Consider the following 17,420-nt stretch of genomic DNA (forward strand, 5'->3'; position numbering starts at 1 on the left):
GTGAATAATTTTCTTTTGCAGACAGGGCGGGAAAAAGGTCAATGTTTCCGCCCAGGTTCGAACTGGGGACCTTCCGCGTGTAAGGCGAACGTGATAACCACTACACTACGGAAACCACAGCTAGGTTTCTTTTAAACATATGCCTGCTCTTTGCGGAAGATCTTGATCTGATGGCTTCATCATGACTTGACCGTCATCACTATGCTACAGTTTAAAGTCAGTTCTAAAGCGGTCGGGATGAGAATCAATCCCTACATGTACGAGGCTGTGGTTTTCCGCTAGGAAGTTGAGGACTGATCAAATCCAGCCAGGACTGAATTTTCGCCGGAAGGGAAAGTGTTCAAGTGCGTACCTTCTCTTCACAACGGCCAGAAATCTGGCATAAGGATTTCAGAGTGATTCCTCGTTAGTATAGTGGACAGTATCTCTGCCTGTCACGCAGAAGACCAGGTTTCGATTCCCTGACGGGGAGAGTCTTCGTCAAACAGTAAGCGTATAGTCAGACTGGAAGCGTAGTCTTTTTTAATTGACCAAGTGAATAATTTTCTTTTGCAGACAGGGCGGGAAAAAGGTCAATGTTTCCGCCCAGTTTCGAACTGGGGACCTTTCGCGTGTAAGGCGAACGTGATAACCACTACACTACGGAAACCACAGCTAGGTTTCTTTTGAACATATGCCTGCTCTTTGCGGAAGATCTTGATCTGATGGCTTCATCATGACTTGACCTTCATCACTATGCTACAGTTTGACGTCAGTTCTAAAGCGGTCGGGATGAGAATCAATTCCTACATGTACGAGGCTGTGGTTTTCCGCTAGGAAGTTGAGGACTGATCAAACCCAGCCAGGACTGAATTTTCGCCGGAAGGGAAAGTGTTCAAGTGCGTACCTTCTCTTCACCACGGCCAGAAATCTGGCATAAGGATTTCAGAGTGATTCCTCGTTAGTATAGTGGACAGTATCTCTGCCTGTCATGCAGAAGACCAGGTTTCGATTCCCTGACGGGGAGAGTCTTCGTCAAACAGTAAGCGTATGCTCAGACTGGAAGCGTAGTCTTTTTTAATTGACCAAGTGAATAATTTTCTTTTGCAGAGAAGACGGGATAAAGGTCAATGTTTCCGCCCAGTTTCGAACTGGGGACCTTTCGCGTGTAAGGCGAACGTGATAACCACTACACTACAAAAACCACGGCTAGGTTTCTCTTGAACATATCCCTGCTCTTTGCGGAAGATCTTGATCTGATGGCTTCATCATGACTTGACCTTCATCACTATGCTACAGTTTGACGTCAGTTCTAAAGCGGTCGGGATGAGAATCAATTCCTACATGTACGAGGCTGTGGTTTTCCGCTAGGAAGTTGAGGACTGATCAAACCCAGCCAGGACTGAATTTTTGCCGGAAGGGAAAGTGTTCAAGTGCGTACCTTCTCTTCACAACGGCCAGAAATCTGGCATAAGGATTTCAGAGTGATTCCTCGTTAGTATAGTGGACAGTATCTCTGCCTGTCATGCAGAAGACCAGGGTTCGATTCCCTGACGGGGAGAGTCTTCGTCAAACAGTAAGCGTATAGTCAGACTGGAAGCGTAGTCTTTTTTAATTGACCAAGTGAATAATTTTCTTTTGCAGACAGGGCGGGAAAAAGGTCAATGTTTCCGCCCAGGTTCGAACTGGGGACCTTCCGCGTGTAAGGCGAACGTGATAACCACTACACTACGGAAACCACAGCTAGGTTTCTTTTAAACATATGCCTGCTCTTTGCGGAAGATCTTGATCTGATGGCTTCATCATGACTTGACCGTCATCACTATGCTACAGTTTAAAGTCAGTTCTAAAGCGGTCGGGATGAGAATCAATCCCTACATGTACGAGGCTGTGGTTTTCCGCTAGGAAGTTGAGGACTGATCAAATCCAGCCAGGACTGAATTTTCGCCGGAAGGGAAAGTGTTCAAGTGCGTACCTTCTCTTCACAACGGCCAGAAATCTGGCATAAGGATTTCAGAGTGATTCCTCGTTAGTATAGTGGACAGTATCTCTGCCTGTCACGCAGAAGACCAGGTTTCGATTCCCTGACGGGGAGAGTCTTCGTCAAACAGTAAGCGTATAGTCAGACTGGAAGCGTAGTCTTTTTTAATTGACCAAGTGAATAATTTTCTTTTGCAGACAGGGCGGGAAAAAGGTCAATGTTTCCGCCCAGTTTCGAACTGGGGACCTTTCGCGTGTAAGGCGAACGTGATAACCACTACACTACGGAAACCACAGCTAGGTTTCTTTTGAACATATGCCTGCTCTTTGCGGAAGATCTTGATCTGATGGCTTCATCATGACTTGACCTTCATCACTATGCTACAGTTTGACGTCAGTTCTAAAGCGGTCGGGATGAGAATCAATTCCTACATGTACGAGGCTGTGGTTTTCCGCTAGGAAGTTGAGGACTGATCAAACCCAGCCAGGACTGAATTTTCGCCGGAAGGGAAAGTGTTCAAGTGCGTACCTTCTCTTCACCACGGCCAGAAATCTGGCATAAGGATTTCAGAGTGATTCCTCGTTAGTATAGTGGACAGTATCTCTGCCTGTCATGCAGAAGACCAGGTTTCGATTCCCTGACGGGGAGAGTCTTCGTCAAACAGTAAGCGTATGCTCAGACTGGAAGCGTAGTCTTTTTTAATTGACCAAGTGAATAATTTTCTTTTGCAGAGAAGACGGGATAAAGGTCAATGTTTCCGCCCAGTTTCGAACTGGGGACCTTTCGCGTGTAAGGCGAACGTGATAACCACTACACTACAAAAACCACGGCTAGGTTTCTCTTGAACATATCCCTGCTCTTTGCGGAAGATCTTGATCTGATGGCTTCATCATGACTTGACCTTCATCACTATGCTACAGTTTGACGTCAGTTCTAAAGCGGTCGGGATGAGAATCAATTCCTACATGTACGAGGCTGTGGTTTTCCGCTAGGAAGTTGAGGACTGATCAAACCCAGCCAGGACTGAATTTTTGCCGGAAGGGAAAGTGTTCAAGTGCGTACCTTCTCTTCACAACGGCCAGAAATCTGGCATAAGGATTTCAGAGTGATTCCTCGTTAGTATAGTGGACAGTATCTCTGCCTGTCATGCAGAAGACCAGGGTTCGATTCCCTGACGGGGAGAGTCTTCGTCAAACAGTAAGCGTATAGTCAGACTGGAAGCGTAGTCTTTTTTAATTGACCAAGTGAATAATTTTCTTTTGCAGACAGGGCGGGAAAAAGGTCAATGTTTCCGCCCAGGTTCGAACTGGGGACCTTCCGCGTGTAAGGTGAACGTGATAACCACTTCACTACGGAAACCACAGCTAGGTTTCTTTTAAACATATGCCTGCTCTTTGCGGAAGATCTTGATCTGATGGCTTCATCATGACTTGACCGTCATCACTATGCTACAGTTTAAAGTCAGTTCTAAAGCGGTCGGGATGAGAATCAATCCCTACATGTACGAGGCTGTGGTTTTCCGCTAGGAAGTTGAGGACTGATCAAATCCAGCCAGGACTGAATTTTCGCCGGAAGGGAAAGTGTTCAAGTGCGTACCTTCTCTTCACAACGGCCAGAAATCTGGCATAAGGATTTCAGAGTGATTCCTCGTTAGTATAGTGGACAGTATCTCTGCCTGTCACGCAGAAGACCAGGTTTCGATTCCCTGACGGGGAGAGTCTTCGTCAAACAGTAAGCGTATAGTCAGACTGGAAGCGTAGTCTTTTTTAATTGAACAAGTGAATAATTTTCTTTTGCAGACAGGGCGGGAAAAAGGTCAATGTTTCCGCCCAGTTTCGAACTGGGGACCTTTCGCGTGTAAGGCGAACGTGATAACCACTACACTACGGAAACCACAGCTAGGTTTCTTTTGAACATATCCCTGCTCTTTGCGGAAGATCTTGATCTGATGGCTTCATCATGACTTGACCTTCATCACTATGCTACAGTTTGACGTCAGTTCTAAAGCGGTCGGGATGAGAATCAATTCCTACATGTACGAGGCTGTGGTTTTCCGCTAGGAAGTTGAGGACTGATCAAACCCAGCCAGGACTGAATTTTTGCCGGAAGGGAAAGTGTTCAAGTGCGTACCTTCTCTTCACAACGGCCAGAAATCTGGCATAAGGATTTCAGAGTGATTCCTCGTTAGTATAGTGGACAGTATCTCTGCCTGTCATGCAGAAGACCAGGGTTCGATTCCCTGACGGGGAGAGTCTTCGTCAAACAGTAAGCGTATAGTCAGACTGGAAGCGTAGTCTTTTTTAATTGACCAAGTGAATAATTTTCTTTTGCAGAGAAGACGGGATAAAGGTCAATGTTTCCGCCCAGTTTCGAACTGGGGACCTTTCGCGTGTAAGGCGAACGTGATAACCACTACACTACAAAAACCACGGCTAGGTTTCTCTTGAACATATCCCTGCTCTTTGCGGAAGATCTTGATCTGATGGCTTCATCATGACTTGACCTTCATCACTATGCTACAGTTTGACGTCAGTTCTAAAGCGGTCGGGATGAGAATCAATTCCTACATGTACGAGGCTGTGGTTTTCCGCTAGGAAGTTGAGGACTGATCAAACCCAGCCAGGACTGAATTTTTGCCGGAAGGGAAAGTGTTCAAGTGCGTACCTTCTCTTCACAACGGCCAGAAATCTGGCATAAGGATTTCAGAGTGATTCCTCGTTAGTATAGTGGACAGTATCTCTGCCTGTCATGCAGAAGACCAGGGTTCGATTCCCTGACGGGGAGAGTCTTCGTCAAACAGTAAGCGTATAGTCAGACTGGAAGCGTAGTCTTTTTTAATTGACCAAGTGAATAATTTTCTTTTGCAGACAGGGCGGGAAAAAGGTCAATGTTTCCGCCCAGGTTCGAACTGGGGACCTTCCGCGTGTAAGGTGAACGTGATAACCACTTCACTACGGAAACCACAGCTAGGTTTCTTTTAAACATATGCCTGCTCTTTGCGGAAGATCTTGATCTGATGGCTTCATCATGACTTGACCGTCATCACTATGCTACAGTTTAAAGTCAGTTCTAAAGCGGTCGGGATGAGAATCAATCCCTACATGTACGAGGCTGTGGTTTTCCGCTAGGAAGTTGAGGACTGATCAAATCCAGCCAGGACTGAATTTTCGCCGGAAGGGAAAGTGTTCAAGTGCGTACCTTCTCTTCACAACGGCCAGAAATCTGGCATAAGGATTTCAGAGTGATTCCTCGTTAGTATAGTGGACAGTATCTCTGCCTGTCACGCAGAAGACCAGGTTTCGATTCCCTGACGGGGAGAGTCTTCGTCAAACAGTAAGCGTATAGTCAGACTGGAAGCGTAGTCTTTTTTAATTGAACAAGTGAATAATTTTCTTTTGCAGACAGGGCGGGAAAAAGGTCAATGTTTCCGCCCAGTTTCGAACTGGGGACCTTTCGCGTGTAAGGCGAACGTGATAACCACTACACTACGGAAACCACAGCTAGGTTTCTTTTGAACATATCCCTGCTCTTTGCGGAAGATCTTGATCTGATGGCTTCATCATGACTTGACCTTCATCACTATGCTACAGTTTGACGTCAGTTCTAAAGCGGTCGGGATGAGAATCAATTCCTACATGTACGAGGCTGTGGTTTTCCGCTAGGAAGTTGAGGACTGATCAAACCCAGCCAGGACTGAATTTTTGCCGGAAGGGAAAGTGTTCAAGTGCGTACCTTCTCTTCACAACGGCCAGAAATCTGGCATAAGGATTTCAGAGTGATTCCTCGTTAGTATAGTGGACAGTATCTCTGCCTGTCATGCAGAAGACCAGGGTTCGATTCCCTGACGGGGAGAGTCTTCGTCAAACAGTAAGCGTATAGTCAGACTGGAAGCGTAGTCTTTTTTAATTGACCAAGTGAATAATTTTCTTTTGCAGACAGGGCGGGAAAAAGGTCAATGTTTCCGCCCAGGTTCGAACTGGGGACCTTCCGCGTGTAAGGTGAACGTGATAACCACTTCACTACGGAAACCACAGCTAGGTTTCTTTTAAACATATGCCTGCTCTTTGCGGAAGATCTTGATCTGATGGCTTCATCATGACTTGACCGTCATCACTATGCTACAGTTTAAAGTCAGTTCTAAAGCGGTCGGGATGAGAATCAATCCCTACATGTACGAGGCTGTGGTTTTCCGCTAGGAAGTTGAGGACTGATCAAATCCAGCCAGGACTGAATTTTCGCCGGAAGGGAAAGTGTTCAAGTGTGTACCTTCTCTTCACAACGGCCAGAAATCTGGCATAAGGATTTCAGAGTGATTCCTCGTTAGTATAGTGGACAGTATCTCTGCCTGTCACGCAGAAGACCAGGTTTCGATTCCCTGACGGGGAGAGTCTTCGTCAAACAGTAAGCGTATAGTCAGACTGGAAGCGTAGTCTTTTTTAATTGAACAAGTGAATAATTTTCTTTTGCAGACAGGGCGGGAAAAAGGTCAATGTTTCCGCCCAGTTTCGAACTGGGGACCTTTCGCGTGTAAGGCGAACGTGATAACCACTACACTACGGAAACCACAGCTAGGTTTCTTTTGAACATATGCCTGCTCTTTGCGGAAGATCTTGATCTGATGGCTTCATCATGACTTGACCTTCATCACTATGCTACAGTTTGACGTCAGTTCTAAAGCGGTCGGGATGAGAATCAATTCCTACATGTACGAGGCTGTGGTTTTCCGCTAGGAAGTTGAGGACTGATCAAACCCAGCCAGGACTGAATTTTCGCCGGAAGGGAAAGTGTTCAAGTGCGTACCTTCTCTTCACCACGGCCAGAAATCTGGCATAAGGATTTCAGAGTGATTCCTCGTTAGTATAGTGGACAGTATCTCTGCCTGTCATGCAGAAGACCAGGTTTCGATTCCCTGACGGGGAGAGTCTTCGTCAAACAGTAAGCGTATACTCAGACTGGAAGCGTAGTCTTTTTTAATTGACGAAGTGAATAATTTTCTTTTGCAGAGAAGGCGGGATAAAGGTCAATGTTTCCGCCCAGTTTCGAACTGGGGACCTTTCGCGTGTAAGGCGAACGTGATAACCACTACACTACAAAAACCACGGCTAGGTTTCTCTTGAACATATCCCTGCTCTTTGCGGAAGATCTTGATCTGATGGCTTCATCATGACTTGACCTTCATCACTATGCTACAGTTTGACGTCAGTTCTAAAGCGGTCGGGATGAGAATCAATTCCTACATGTACGAGGCTGTGGTTTTCCGCTAGGAAGTTGAGGACTGATCAAACCCAGCCAGGACTGAATTTTTGCCGGAAGGGAAAGTGTTCAAGTGCGTACCTTCTCTTCACAACGGCCAGAAATCTGGCATAAGGATTTCAGAGTGATTCCTCGTTAGTATAGTGGACAGTATCTCTGCCTGTCACGCAGAAGACCAGGTTTCGATTCCCTGACGGGGAGAGTCTTCGTCAAACAGTAAGCGTATAGTCAGACTGGAAGCGTAGTCTTTTTTAATTGACCAAGTGAATAATTTTCTTTTGCAGACAGGGCGGGAAAAAGGTCAATGTTTCCGCCCAGTTTCGAACTGGGGACCTTTCGCGTGTAAGGCGAACGTGATAACCACTACACTACGGAAACCACAGCTAGGTTTCTTTTGAACATATGCCTGCTCTTTGCGGAAGATCTTGATCTGATGGCTTCATCATGACTTGACCTTCATCACTATGCTACAGTTTGACGTCAGTTCTAAAGCGGTCGGGATGAGAATCAATTCCTACATGTACGAGGCTGTGGTTTTCCGCTAGGAAGTTGAGGACTGATCAAACCCAGCCAGGACTGAATTTTCGCCGGAAGGGAAAGTGTTCAAGTGCGTACCTTCTCTTCACCACGGCCAGAAATCTGGCATAAGGATTTCAGAGTGATTCCTCGTTAGTATAGTGGACAGTATCTCTGCCTGTCATGCAGAAGACCAGGTTTCGATTCCCTGACGGGGAGAGTCTTCGTCAAACAGTAAGCGTATGCTCAGACTGGAAGCGTAGTCTTTTTTAATTGACCAAGTGAATAATTTTCTTTTGCAGAGAAGACGGGATAAAGGTCAATGTTTCCGCCCAGTTTCGAACTGGGGACCTTTCGCGTGTAAGGCGAACGTGATAACCACTACACTACAAAAACCACGGCTAGGTTTCTCTTGAACATATCCCTGCTCTTTGCGGAAGATCTTGATCTGATGGCTTCATCATGACTTGACCTTCATCACTATGCTACAGTTTGACGTCAGTTCTAAAGCGGTCGGGATGAGAATCAATTCCTACATGTACGAGGCTGTGGTTTTCCGCTAGGAAGTTGAGGACTGATCAAACCCAGCCAGGACTGAATTTTTGCCGGAAGGGAAAGTGTTCAAGTGCGTACCTTCTCTTCACAACGGCCAGAAATCTGGCATAAGGATTTCAGAGTGATTCCTCGTTAGTATAGTGGACAGTATCTCTGCCTGTCATGCAGAAGACCAGGGTTCGATTCCCTGACGGGGAGAGTCTTCGTCAAACAGTAAGAGTATAGTCAGACTGGAAGCGTAGTCTTTTTTAATTGACCAAGTGAATAATTTTCTTTTGCAGACAGGGCGGGAAAAAGGTCAATGTTTCCGCCCAGGTTCGAACTGGGGACCTTCCGCGTGTAAGGTGAACGTGATAACCACTTCACTACGGAAACCACAGCTAGGTTTCTTTTAAACATATGCCTGCTCTTTGCGGAAGATCTTGATCTGATGGCTTCATCATGACTTGACCGTCATCACTATGCTACAGTTTAAAGTCAGTTCTAAAGCGGTCGGGATGAGAATCAATCCCTACATGTACGAGGCTGTGGTTTTCCGCTAGGAAGTTGAGGACTGATCAAATCCAGCCAGGACTGAATTTTCGCCGGAAGGGAAAGTGTTCAAGTGCGTACCTTCTCTTCACAACGGCCAGAAATCTGGCATAAGGATTTCAGAGTGATTCCTCGTTAGTATAGTGGACAGTATCTCTGCCTGTCATGCAGAAGACCAGGTTTCGATTCCCTGACGGGGAGAGTCTTCGTCAAACAGTAAGCGTATACTCAGACTGGAAGCGTAGTCTTTTTTAATTGACGAAGTGAATAATTTTCTTTTGCAGAGAAGGCGGGATAAAGGTCAATGTTTCCGCCCAGTTTCGAACTGGGGACCTTTCGCGTGTAAGGCGAACGTGATAACCACTACACTACAAAAACCACGGCTAGGTTTCTCTTGAACATATCCCTGCTCTTTGCGGAAGATCTTGATCTGATGGCTTCATCATGACTTGACCTTCATCACTATGCTACAGTTTGACGTCAGTTCTAAAGCGGTCGGGATGAGAATCAATTCCTACATGTACGAGGCTGTGGTTTTCCGCTAGGAAGTTGAGGACTGATCAAACCCAGCCAGGACTGAATTTTTGCCGGAAGGGAAAGTGTTCAAGTGCGTACCTTCTCTTCACAACGGCCAGAAATCTGGCATAAGGATTTCAGAGTGATTCCTCGTTAGTATAGTGGACAGTATCTCTGCCTGTCATGCAGAAGACCAGGGTTCGATTCCCTGACGGGGAGAGTCTTCGTCAAACAGTAAGCGTATAGTCAGACTGGAAGCGTAGTCTTTTTTAATTGACCAAGTGAATAATTTTCTTTTGCAGACAGGGCGGGAAAAAGGTCAATGTTTCCGCCCAGGTTCGAACTGGGGACCTTCCGCGTGTAAGGCGAACGTGATAACCACTACACTACGGAAACCACAGCTAGGTTTCTTTTAAACATATGCCTGCTCTTTGCGGAAGATCTTGATCTGATGGCTTCATCATGACTTGACCGTCATCACTATGCTACAGTTTAAAGTCAGTTCTAAAGCGGTCGGGATGAGAATCAATCCCTACATGTACGAGGCTGTGGTTTTCCGCTAGGAAGTTGAGGACTGATCAAACCCAGCCAGGACTGAATTTTCGCCGGAAGGGAAAGTGTTCAAGTGCGTACGTTCTCTTCACAACGGCCAGAAATCTGGCATTAGGATTTCAGAGTGATTCCTCGTTAGTATAGTGGACAGTATCTCTGCCTGTCACGCAGAAGACCAGGGTTCGATTCCCTGACGGGGAGAGTCTTCGTCAAACAGTAAGCGTATGCTCAGACTGGAAGCGTAGTCTTTTTTAATTGACCAAGTGAATAATTTTCTTTTGCAGACAGGGCGGGAAAAAGGTTAATGTTTCCGCCCAGTTTCGAACTGGGGACCTTTCGCGTGTTAGGCGAACGTGATAACCACTACACTACGGAAACCACAGCTAGGTTTCTTTTGAACATATGCCTGCTCTTTGCGGAAGATCTTGATCTGATGGCTTCATCATGACTTGACCTTCATCACTATGCTACAGTTTGACGTCAGTTCTAAAGCGGTCGGGATGAGAATCAATTCCTACATGTACGAGGCTGTGGTTTTCCGCTAGGAAGTTGAGGACTGATCAAACCCAGCCAGGACTGAATTTTCGCCGGAAGGGAAAGTGTTCAAGTGCGTACGTTCTCTTCACAACGGCCAGAAATCTGGCATTAGGATTTCAGAGTGATTCCTCGTTAGTATAGTGGACAGTATCTCTGCCTGTCACGCAGAAGACCAGGGTTCGATTCCCTGACGGGGAGTGTCTTCGTCAAACAGTAAGCGTATGCTCAGACTGGAAGCGTATTCTTTTTTAATTGACCAAGTGAATAATTTTCTTTTGCAGACAGAGCGGGAAAAAGGTTAATGTTTCCGCCCAGTTTCGAACTGGGGACCTTTCGCGTGTAAGGCGAACGTGATAACAACTACACTACGGAAACCACAGCTAGGTTTCTTTTGAACATATGCCTGCTCTTTGCGGAAGATCTTGATCTGATGGCTTCATCATGACTTGACCTTCATCACTATGCTACAGTTTGACCTCAGTTCTAAAGCGGTCGGGATGAGAATCAATTCCTACATGTACGAGGCTGTGGTTTTCCGCTAGGAAGTTGAGGACTGATCAAACCCAGCCAGGACTGAATTTTCGCCGGAAGGGAAAGTGTTCAAGTGCGTACCTTCTCTTCACCACGGCCAGAAATCTGGCATAAGGATTTCAGAGTGATTCCTCGTTAGTATAGTGGACAGTATCTCTGCCTGTCATGCAGAAGACCAGGTTTCGATTCCCTGACGGGGAGAGTCTTCGTCAAACAGTAAGCGTATGCTCAGACTGGAAGCGTAGTCTTTTTTAATTGACGAAGTGAATAATTTTCTTTTGCAGAGAAGGCGGGATAAAGGTCAATGTTTCCGCCCAGTTTCGAACTGGGGACCTTTCGCGTGTAAGGCGAACGTGATAACCACTACACTACAAAAACCACGGCTAGGTTTCTCTTGAACATATCCCTGCTCTTTGCGGAAGATCTTGATCTGATGGCTTCATCATGACTTGACCTTCATCACTATGCTACAGTTTGACGTCAGTTCTAAAGCGGTCGGGATGAGAATCAATTCCTACATGTACGAGGCTGTGGTTTTCCGCTAGGAAGTTGAGGACTGATCAAACCCAGCCAGGACTGAATTTTTGCCGGAAGGGAAAGTGTTCAAGTGCGTACCTTCTCTTCACAACGGCCAGAAATCTGGCATAAGGATTTCAGAGTGATTCCTCGTTAGTATAGTGGACAGTATCTCTGCCTGTCATGCAGAAGACCAGGGTTCGATTCCCTGACGGGGAGAGTCTTCGTCAAACAGTAAGCGTATAGTCAGACTGGAAGCGTAGTCTTTTTTAATTGACCAAGTGAATAATTTTCTTTTGCAGACAGGGCGGGAAAAAGGTCAATGTTTCCGCCCAGGTTCGAACTGGGGACCTTTCGCGTGTAAGGCAAACGTGATAACCACTACACTACGGAAACCACAGCTAGGTTTCTTTTAAACATATGCCTGCTCTTTGCGGAAGATCTTGATCTGATGGCTTCATCATGACTTGACCGTCATCACTATGCTACAGTTTAAAGTCAGTTCTAAAGCGGTCGGGATGAGAATCAATCCCTACATGTACGAGGCTGTGGTTTTCCGCTAGGAAGTTGAGGACTGATCAAATCCAGCCAGGACTGAATTTTCGCCGGAAGGGAAAGTGTTCAAGTGCGTACCTTCTCTTCACAACGGCCAGAAATCTGGCATAAGGATTTCAGAGTGATTCCTCGTTAGTATAGTGGACAGTATCTCTGCCTGTCACGCAGAAGACCAGGTTTCGATTCCCTGACGGGGAGAGTCTTCGTCAAACAGTAAGCGTATAGTCAGACTGGAAGCGTAGTCTTTTTTAATTGAACAAGTGAATAATTTTCTTTTGCAGACAGGGCGGGAAAAAGGTCAATGTTTCCGCCCAGTTTCGAACTGGGGACCTTTCGCGTGTAAGGCGAACGTGATAACCACTACACTACGGAAACCACAGCTAGGTTTCTTTTGAACATATGCCTGCTCTTTGCGGAAGATCTTGATCTGATGGCTTCATCATGACTTGACCTTCATCACTATGCTACAGTTTGACGTCAGTTCTAAAGCGGTCGGGATGAGAATCAATTCCTACATGTACGAGGCTGTGGTTTTCCGCTAGGAAGTTGAGGACTGATCAAACCCAGCCAGGACTGAATTTTCGCCGGAAGGGAAAGTGTTCAAGTGCGTACCTTCTCTTCACCACGGCCAGAAATCTGGCATAAGGATTTCAGAGTGATTCCTCGTTAGTATAGTGGACAGTATCTCTGCCTGTCATGCAGAAGACCAGGTTTCGATTCCCTGACGGGGAGAGTCTTTGTCAAACAGTAAGCGTATGCTCAGACTGGAAGCGTAGTCTTTTTTAATTGACGAAGTGAATAATTTTCTTTTGCAGAGAAGGCGGGATAAAGGTCAATGTTTCCGCCCAGTTTCGAACTGGGGACCTTTCGCGTGTAAGGCGAACGTGATAACCACTACACTACAAAAACCACGGCTAGGTTTCTCTTGAACATATCCCTGCTCTTTGCGGAAGATCTTGATCTGATGGCTTCATCATGACTTGACCTTCATCACTATGCTACAGTTTGACGTCAGTTCTAAAGCGGTCGGGATGAGAATCAATTCCTACATGTACGAGGCTGTGGTTTTCCGCTAGGAAGTTGAGGACTGATCAAACCCAGCCAGGACTGAATTTTTGCCGGAAGGGAAAGTGTTCAAGTGCGTACCTTCTCTTCACAACGGCCAGAAATCTGGCATAAGGATTTCAGAGTGATTCCTCGTTAGTATAGTGGACAGTATCTCTGCCTGTCATGCAGAAGACCAGGGTTCGATTCCCTGACGGGGAGAGTCTTCGTCAAACAGCAAGCGTATAGTCAGACTGGAAGCGTAGTCTTTTTTAATTGACCAAGTGAATAATTTTCTTTTGCAGACAGGGCGGGAAAAAGGTCAATGTTTCCGCCCAGGTTCGAACTGGGGACCTTCCGCGTGTAAGGCGAACGTGATAACCACTACACTACGGAAACCACAGCTAGGTTTCTTTTAAACATATGCCTGCTCTTTGCGGAAGATCTTGATCTGATGGCTTCATCATGACTTGACCGTCATCACTATGCTACAGTTTAAAGTCAGTTCTAAAGCGGTCGGGATGAGAATCAATCCCTACATGTACGAGGCTGTGGTTTTCCGCTAGGAAGTTGAGGACTGATCAAATCCAGCCAGGACTGAATTTTCGCCGGAAGGGAAAGTGTTCAAGTGCGTACCTTCTCTTCACAACGGCCAGAAATCTGGCATAAGGATTTCAGAGTGATTCCTCGTTAGTATAGTGGACAGTATCTCTGCCTGTCACGCAGAAGACCAGGTTTCGATTCCCTGACGGGGAGAGTCTTCGTCAAACAGTAAGCGTATAGTCAGACTGGAAGCGTAGTCTTTTTTAATTGACCAAGTGAATAATTTTCTTTTGCAGACAGGGCGGGAAAAAGGTCAATGTTTCCGCCCAGTTTCGAACTGGGGACCTTTCGCGTGTAAGGCGAACGTGATAACCACTACACTACGGAAACCACAGCTAGGTTTCTTTTGAACATATGCCTGCTCTTTGCGGAAGATCTTGATCTGATGGCTTCATCATGACTTGACCTTCATCACTATGCTACAGTTTGACGTCAGTTCTAAAGCGGTCGGGATGAGAATCAATTCCTACATGTACGAGGCTGTGGTTTTCCGCTAGGAAGTTGAGGACTGATCAAACCCAGCCAGGACTGAATTTTCGCCGGAAGGCAGAGAAGGCGGGATAAAGGTCAATGTTTCCGCCCAGGTTCGAACTGGGGACCTTCCGCGTGTAAGGCGAACGTGATAACCACTACACTACGGAAACCACAGCTAGGTTTCTTTTAAACATATGCCTGCTCTTTGCGGAAGATCTTGATCTGATGGCTTCATCATGACTTGACCGTCATCACTATGCTACAGTTTAAAGTCAGTTCTAAAGCGGTCGGGATGAGAATCAATCCCTACATGTACGAGGCTGTGGTTTTCCGCTAGGAAGTTGAGGACTGATCAAATCCAGCCAGGACTGAATTTTCGCCGGAAGGGAAAGTGTTCAAGTGCGTATCTTCTCTTCACAACGGCCAGAAATCTGGCATAAGGATTTCAGAGTGATTCCTCGTTAGTATAGTGGACAGTATCTCTGCCTGTCACGCAGAAGACCAGGTTTCGATTCCCTGACGGGGAGAGTCTTCGTCAAACAGTAAGCGTATAGTCAGACTGGAAGCGTAGTCTTTTTTAATTGACCAAGTGAATAATTTTCTTTTGCAGACAGGGCGGGAAAAAGGTCAATGTTTCCGCCCAGTTTCGAACTGGGGACCTTTCGCGTGTTAGGCGAACGTGATAACCACTACACTACGGAAACCACAGCTAGGTTTCTTTTGAACATATGCCTGCTCTTTGCGGAAGATCTTGATCTGATGGCTTCATCATGACTTGACCTTCATCACTATGCTACAGTTTGACGTCAGTTCTAAAGCGGTCGGGATGAGAATCAATTCCTACATGTACGAGGCTGTGGTTTTCCGCTAGGAAGTTGAGGACTGATCAAACCCAGCCAGGACTGAATTTTCGCCGGAAGGCAGAGAAGGCGGGATAAAGGTCAATGTTTCCGCCCAGTTTCGAACTGGGGACCTTTCGCGTGTAAGGCGAACGTGATAACCACTACACTACAAAAACCACGGCTAGGTTTCTCTTGAACATATCCCTGCTCTTTGCGGAAGATCTTGATCTGATGGCTTCATCATGACTTGACCTTCATCACTATGCTACAGTTTGACGTCAGTTCTAAAGCGGTCGGGATGAGAATCAATTCCTACATGTACGAGGCTGTGGTTTTCCGCTAGGAAGTTGAGGACTGATCAAATCCAGCCAGTACTGAATTTTCGCCGGAAGGGAAAGTGTTCAAGTGCGTACCTTCTCTTCACAACGGCCAGAAATCTGGCATAAGGATTTCAGAGTGATTCCTCGTTAGTATAGTGGACAGTATCTCTGCCTGTCACGCAGAAGACCAGGTTTCGATTCCCTGACGGGGAGAGTCTTCGTCAAACAGTAAGCGTATAGTCAGACTGGAAGCGTAGTCTTTTTTAATTGACCAAGTGAATAATTTTCTTTTGCAGACAGGGCGGGAAAAAGGTTAATGTTTCCGCCCAGTTTCGAACTGGGGACCTTTCGCGTGTTAGGCGAACGTGATAACCACTACACTACGGAAACCACAGCTAGGTTTCTTTTGAACATATGCCTGCTCTTTGCGGAAGATCTTGATCTGATGGCTTCATCATGACTTGACCTTCATCACTATGCTACAGTTTGACGTCAGTTCTAAAGCGGTCGGGATGAGAATCAATTCCTACATGTACGAGGCTGTGGTTTTCCGCTAGGAAGTTGAGGACTGATCAAACCCAGCCAGGACTGAATTTTCGCCGGAAGGCAGAGAAGGCGGGATAAAGGTCAATGTTTCCGCCCAGTTTCGAACTGGGGACCTTTCGCGTGTAAGGCGAACGTGATAACCACTACACTACAAAAACCACGGCTAGGTTTCTCTTGAACATATCCCTGCTCTTTGCGGAAGATCTTGATCTGATGGCTTCATCATGACTTGACCTTCATCACTATGCTACAGTTTGACGTCAGTTCTAAAGCGGTCGGGATGAGAATCAATTCCTACATGTACGAGGCTGTGGTTTTCCGCTAGGAAGTTGAGGACTGATCAAATCCAGCCAGTACTGAATTTTCGCCGGAAGGGAAAGTGTTCAAGTGCGTACCTTCTCTTCACAACGGCCAGAAATCTGGCATAAGGATTTCAGAGTGATTCCTCGTTAGTATAGTGGACAGTATCTCTGCCTGTCACGCAGAAGACCAGGTTTCGATTCCCTGACGGGGAGAGTCTTCGTCAAACAGTAAGCGTATAGTCAGACTGGAAGCGTAGTCTTTTTTAATTGACCAAGTGAATAATTTTCTTTTGCAGACAGGGCGGGAAAAAGGTTAATGTTTCCGCCCAGTTTCGAACTGGGGACCTTTCGCGTGTTAGGCGAACGTGATAACCACTACACTACGGAAACCACAGCTAGGTTTCTTTTGAACATATGCCTGCTCTTTGCGGAAGATCTTGATCTGATGGCTTCATCATGACTTGACCTTCATCACTATGCTACAGTTTGACGTCAGTTCTAAAGCGGTCGGGATGAGAATCAATTCCTACATGTACGAGGCTGTGGTTTTCCGCTAGGAAGTTGAGGACTGATCAAACCCAGCCAGGACTGAATTTTCGCCGGAAGGGAAAGTGTTCAAGTGCGTACGTTCTCTTCACAACGGCCAGAAATCTGGCATTAGGATTTCAGAGTGATTCCTCGTTAGTATAGTGGACAGTATCTCTGCCTGTCACGCAGAAGACCAGGGTTCGATTCCCTGACGGGGAGAGTCTTCGTCAAACAGTAAGCGTATGCTCAGACTGGAAGCGTAGTCTTTTTTAATTGACCAAGTGAATAATTTTCTTTTGCAGACAGGGCGGGAAAAAGGTTAATGTTTCCGCCCAGTTTCGAACTGGGGACCTTTCGCGTGTTAGGCGAACGTGATAACCACTACACTACGGAAACCACAGCTAGGTTTCTTTTGAACATATGCCTGCTCTTTGCGGAAGATCTTGATCTGATGGCTTCATCATGACTTGACCTTCATCACTATGCTACAGTTTGACGTCAGTTCTAAAGCGGTCGGGATGAGAATCAATTCCTACATGTACGAGGCTGTGGTTTTCCGCTAGGAAGTTGAGGACTGATCAAACCCAGCCAGGACTGAATTTTCGCCGGAAGGGAAAGTGTTCAAGTGCGTACGTTCTCTTCACAACGGCCAGAAATCTGGCATTAGGATTTCAGAGTGATTCCTCGTTAGTATAGTGGACAGTATCTCTGCCTGTCACGCAGAAGACCAGGTTTCGAT

General features: G+C 46.3%; 46 non-coding genes across 46 annotated transcripts; 12 read left to right on the forward strand and 34 right to left on the reverse strand.

Annotated features, from left to right (window-relative positions):
* Positions 1-42: 42 nt before the first annotated feature.
* On the reverse strand, positions 43-115 carry trnav-uac (transfer RNA valine (anticodon UAC)). The gene has a single exon. It is a non-coding gene; the product is annotated as a tRNA-Val (tRNA).
* Positions 116-576: 461 nt separating this feature from the next.
* trnav-uac (transfer RNA valine (anticodon UAC)) lies at positions 577-649 on the reverse strand. Its single transcript has one exon. It is a non-coding gene; the product is annotated as a tRNA-Val (tRNA).
* Positions 650-1,110: 461 nt separating this feature from the next.
* Positions 1,111-1,183, reverse strand: trnav-uac (transfer RNA valine (anticodon UAC)). The gene has a single exon. It is a non-coding gene; the product is annotated as a tRNA-Val (tRNA).
* Positions 1,184-1,468: 285 nt separating this feature from the next.
* Positions 1,469-1,540, forward strand: trnad-guc (transfer RNA aspartic acid (anticodon GUC)). The gene has a single exon. It is a non-coding gene; the product is annotated as a tRNA-Asp (tRNA).
* Positions 1,541-1,644: 104 nt separating this feature from the next.
* On the reverse strand, positions 1,645-1,717 carry trnav-uac (transfer RNA valine (anticodon UAC)). The gene has a single exon. It is a non-coding gene; the product is annotated as a tRNA-Val (tRNA).
* Positions 1,718-2,178: 461 nt separating this feature from the next.
* trnav-uac (transfer RNA valine (anticodon UAC)) lies at positions 2,179-2,251 on the reverse strand. The gene has a single exon. It is a non-coding gene; the product is annotated as a tRNA-Val (tRNA).
* Positions 2,252-2,712: 461 nt separating this feature from the next.
* Positions 2,713-2,785, reverse strand: trnav-uac (transfer RNA valine (anticodon UAC)). The gene has a single exon. It is a non-coding gene; the product is annotated as a tRNA-Val (tRNA).
* A 285-nt stretch (positions 2,786-3,070) lies between these two features.
* trnad-guc (transfer RNA aspartic acid (anticodon GUC)) lies at positions 3,071-3,142 on the forward strand. The gene has a single exon. It is a non-coding gene; the product is annotated as a tRNA-Asp (tRNA).
* Positions 3,143-3,246: 104 nt separating this feature from the next.
* Positions 3,247-3,319, reverse strand: trnav-uac (transfer RNA valine (anticodon UAC)). The gene has a single exon. It is a non-coding gene; the product is annotated as a tRNA-Val (tRNA).
* Positions 3,320-3,780: 461 nt separating this feature from the next.
* On the reverse strand, positions 3,781-3,853 carry trnav-uac (transfer RNA valine (anticodon UAC)). Its single transcript has one exon. It is a non-coding gene; the product is annotated as a tRNA-Val (tRNA).
* Positions 3,854-4,138: 285 nt separating this feature from the next.
* trnad-guc (transfer RNA aspartic acid (anticodon GUC)) lies at positions 4,139-4,210 on the forward strand. The gene has a single exon. It is a non-coding gene; the product is annotated as a tRNA-Asp (tRNA).
* Positions 4,211-4,314: 104 nt separating this feature from the next.
* On the reverse strand, positions 4,315-4,387 carry trnav-uac (transfer RNA valine (anticodon UAC)). The gene has a single exon. It is a non-coding gene; the product is annotated as a tRNA-Val (tRNA).
* A 285-nt stretch (positions 4,388-4,672) lies between these two features.
* Positions 4,673-4,744, forward strand: trnad-guc (transfer RNA aspartic acid (anticodon GUC)). The gene has a single exon. It is a non-coding gene; the product is annotated as a tRNA-Asp (tRNA).
* Positions 4,745-4,848: 104 nt separating this feature from the next.
* trnav-uac (transfer RNA valine (anticodon UAC)) lies at positions 4,849-4,921 on the reverse strand. The gene has a single exon. It is a non-coding gene; the product is annotated as a tRNA-Val (tRNA).
* A 461-nt stretch (positions 4,922-5,382) lies between these two features.
* trnav-uac (transfer RNA valine (anticodon UAC)) lies at positions 5,383-5,455 on the reverse strand. The gene has a single exon. It is a non-coding gene; the product is annotated as a tRNA-Val (tRNA).
* Positions 5,456-5,740: 285 nt separating this feature from the next.
* Positions 5,741-5,812, forward strand: trnad-guc (transfer RNA aspartic acid (anticodon GUC)). Its single transcript has one exon. It is a non-coding gene; the product is annotated as a tRNA-Asp (tRNA).
* Positions 5,813-5,916: 104 nt separating this feature from the next.
* trnav-uac (transfer RNA valine (anticodon UAC)) lies at positions 5,917-5,989 on the reverse strand. Its single transcript has one exon. It is a non-coding gene; the product is annotated as a tRNA-Val (tRNA).
* Positions 5,990-6,450: 461 nt separating this feature from the next.
* trnav-uac (transfer RNA valine (anticodon UAC)) lies at positions 6,451-6,523 on the reverse strand. Its single transcript has one exon. It is a non-coding gene; the product is annotated as a tRNA-Val (tRNA).
* A 461-nt stretch (positions 6,524-6,984) lies between these two features.
* trnav-uac (transfer RNA valine (anticodon UAC)) lies at positions 6,985-7,057 on the reverse strand. Its single transcript has one exon. It is a non-coding gene; the product is annotated as a tRNA-Val (tRNA).
* Positions 7,058-7,518: 461 nt separating this feature from the next.
* trnav-uac (transfer RNA valine (anticodon UAC)) lies at positions 7,519-7,591 on the reverse strand. The gene has a single exon. It is a non-coding gene; the product is annotated as a tRNA-Val (tRNA).
* Positions 7,592-8,052: 461 nt separating this feature from the next.
* trnav-uac (transfer RNA valine (anticodon UAC)) lies at positions 8,053-8,125 on the reverse strand. Its single transcript has one exon. It is a non-coding gene; the product is annotated as a tRNA-Val (tRNA).
* Positions 8,126-8,410: 285 nt separating this feature from the next.
* trnad-guc (transfer RNA aspartic acid (anticodon GUC)) lies at positions 8,411-8,482 on the forward strand. Its single transcript has one exon. It is a non-coding gene; the product is annotated as a tRNA-Asp (tRNA).
* Positions 8,483-8,586: 104 nt separating this feature from the next.
* trnav-uac (transfer RNA valine (anticodon UAC)) lies at positions 8,587-8,659 on the reverse strand. The gene has a single exon. It is a non-coding gene; the product is annotated as a tRNA-Val (tRNA).
* A 461-nt stretch (positions 8,660-9,120) lies between these two features.
* Positions 9,121-9,193, reverse strand: trnav-uac (transfer RNA valine (anticodon UAC)). Its single transcript has one exon. It is a non-coding gene; the product is annotated as a tRNA-Val (tRNA).
* Positions 9,194-9,478: 285 nt separating this feature from the next.
* trnad-guc (transfer RNA aspartic acid (anticodon GUC)) lies at positions 9,479-9,550 on the forward strand. The gene has a single exon. It is a non-coding gene; the product is annotated as a tRNA-Asp (tRNA).
* A 104-nt stretch (positions 9,551-9,654) lies between these two features.
* Positions 9,655-9,727, reverse strand: trnav-uac (transfer RNA valine (anticodon UAC)). Its single transcript has one exon. It is a non-coding gene; the product is annotated as a tRNA-Val (tRNA).
* Positions 9,728-10,012: 285 nt separating this feature from the next.
* trnad-guc (transfer RNA aspartic acid (anticodon GUC)) lies at positions 10,013-10,084 on the forward strand. Its single transcript has one exon. It is a non-coding gene; the product is annotated as a tRNA-Asp (tRNA).
* A 104-nt stretch (positions 10,085-10,188) lies between these two features.
* trnav-aac (transfer RNA valine (anticodon AAC)) lies at positions 10,189-10,261 on the reverse strand. Its single transcript has one exon. It is a non-coding gene; the product is annotated as a tRNA-Val (tRNA).
* A 285-nt stretch (positions 10,262-10,546) lies between these two features.
* trnad-guc (transfer RNA aspartic acid (anticodon GUC)) lies at positions 10,547-10,618 on the forward strand. The gene has a single exon. It is a non-coding gene; the product is annotated as a tRNA-Asp (tRNA).
* A 104-nt stretch (positions 10,619-10,722) lies between these two features.
* trnav-uac (transfer RNA valine (anticodon UAC)) lies at positions 10,723-10,795 on the reverse strand. The gene has a single exon. It is a non-coding gene; the product is annotated as a tRNA-Val (tRNA).
* A 461-nt stretch (positions 10,796-11,256) lies between these two features.
* trnav-uac (transfer RNA valine (anticodon UAC)) lies at positions 11,257-11,329 on the reverse strand. The gene has a single exon. It is a non-coding gene; the product is annotated as a tRNA-Val (tRNA).
* Positions 11,330-11,614: 285 nt separating this feature from the next.
* On the forward strand, positions 11,615-11,686 carry trnad-guc (transfer RNA aspartic acid (anticodon GUC)). Its single transcript has one exon. It is a non-coding gene; the product is annotated as a tRNA-Asp (tRNA).
* A 104-nt stretch (positions 11,687-11,790) lies between these two features.
* Positions 11,791-11,863, reverse strand: trnav-uac (transfer RNA valine (anticodon UAC)). Its single transcript has one exon. It is a non-coding gene; the product is annotated as a tRNA-Val (tRNA).
* Positions 11,864-12,324: 461 nt separating this feature from the next.
* Positions 12,325-12,397, reverse strand: trnav-uac (transfer RNA valine (anticodon UAC)). The gene has a single exon. It is a non-coding gene; the product is annotated as a tRNA-Val (tRNA).
* Positions 12,398-12,858: 461 nt separating this feature from the next.
* Positions 12,859-12,931, reverse strand: trnav-uac (transfer RNA valine (anticodon UAC)). Its single transcript has one exon. It is a non-coding gene; the product is annotated as a tRNA-Val (tRNA).
* Positions 12,932-13,216: 285 nt separating this feature from the next.
* On the forward strand, positions 13,217-13,288 carry trnad-guc (transfer RNA aspartic acid (anticodon GUC)). Its single transcript has one exon. It is a non-coding gene; the product is annotated as a tRNA-Asp (tRNA).
* Positions 13,289-13,392: 104 nt separating this feature from the next.
* Positions 13,393-13,465, reverse strand: trnav-uac (transfer RNA valine (anticodon UAC)). The gene has a single exon. It is a non-coding gene; the product is annotated as a tRNA-Val (tRNA).
* Positions 13,466-13,926: 461 nt separating this feature from the next.
* Positions 13,927-13,999, reverse strand: trnav-uac (transfer RNA valine (anticodon UAC)). Its single transcript has one exon. It is a non-coding gene; the product is annotated as a tRNA-Val (tRNA).
* Positions 14,000-14,240: 241 nt separating this feature from the next.
* trnav-uac (transfer RNA valine (anticodon UAC)) lies at positions 14,241-14,313 on the reverse strand. The gene has a single exon. It is a non-coding gene; the product is annotated as a tRNA-Val (tRNA).
* Positions 14,314-14,774: 461 nt separating this feature from the next.
* trnav-aac (transfer RNA valine (anticodon AAC)) lies at positions 14,775-14,847 on the reverse strand. Its single transcript has one exon. It is a non-coding gene; the product is annotated as a tRNA-Val (tRNA).
* Positions 14,848-15,088: 241 nt separating this feature from the next.
* Positions 15,089-15,161, reverse strand: trnav-uac (transfer RNA valine (anticodon UAC)). The gene has a single exon. It is a non-coding gene; the product is annotated as a tRNA-Val (tRNA).
* Positions 15,162-15,622: 461 nt separating this feature from the next.
* On the reverse strand, positions 15,623-15,695 carry trnav-aac (transfer RNA valine (anticodon AAC)). Its single transcript has one exon. It is a non-coding gene; the product is annotated as a tRNA-Val (tRNA).
* A 241-nt stretch (positions 15,696-15,936) lies between these two features.
* trnav-uac (transfer RNA valine (anticodon UAC)) lies at positions 15,937-16,009 on the reverse strand. The gene has a single exon. It is a non-coding gene; the product is annotated as a tRNA-Val (tRNA).
* Positions 16,010-16,470: 461 nt separating this feature from the next.
* trnav-aac (transfer RNA valine (anticodon AAC)) lies at positions 16,471-16,543 on the reverse strand. The gene has a single exon. It is a non-coding gene; the product is annotated as a tRNA-Val (tRNA).
* Positions 16,544-16,828: 285 nt separating this feature from the next.
* Positions 16,829-16,900, forward strand: trnad-guc (transfer RNA aspartic acid (anticodon GUC)). Its single transcript has one exon. It is a non-coding gene; the product is annotated as a tRNA-Asp (tRNA).
* Positions 16,901-17,004: 104 nt separating this feature from the next.
* On the reverse strand, positions 17,005-17,077 carry trnav-aac (transfer RNA valine (anticodon AAC)). The gene has a single exon. It is a non-coding gene; the product is annotated as a tRNA-Val (tRNA).
* Between the last annotated feature and the right edge of the window lie 343 nt (positions 17,078-17,420).

The sequence above is a fragment of the Pungitius pungitius genome, unplaced genomic scaffold (assembly GCF_949316345.1).
Source record: "Pungitius pungitius unplaced genomic scaffold, fPunPun2.1 scaffold_33, whole genome shotgun sequence".
Classification (NCBI taxonomy): Eukaryota; Metazoa; Chordata; class Actinopteri; order Perciformes; family Gasterosteidae; genus Pungitius; species Pungitius pungitius.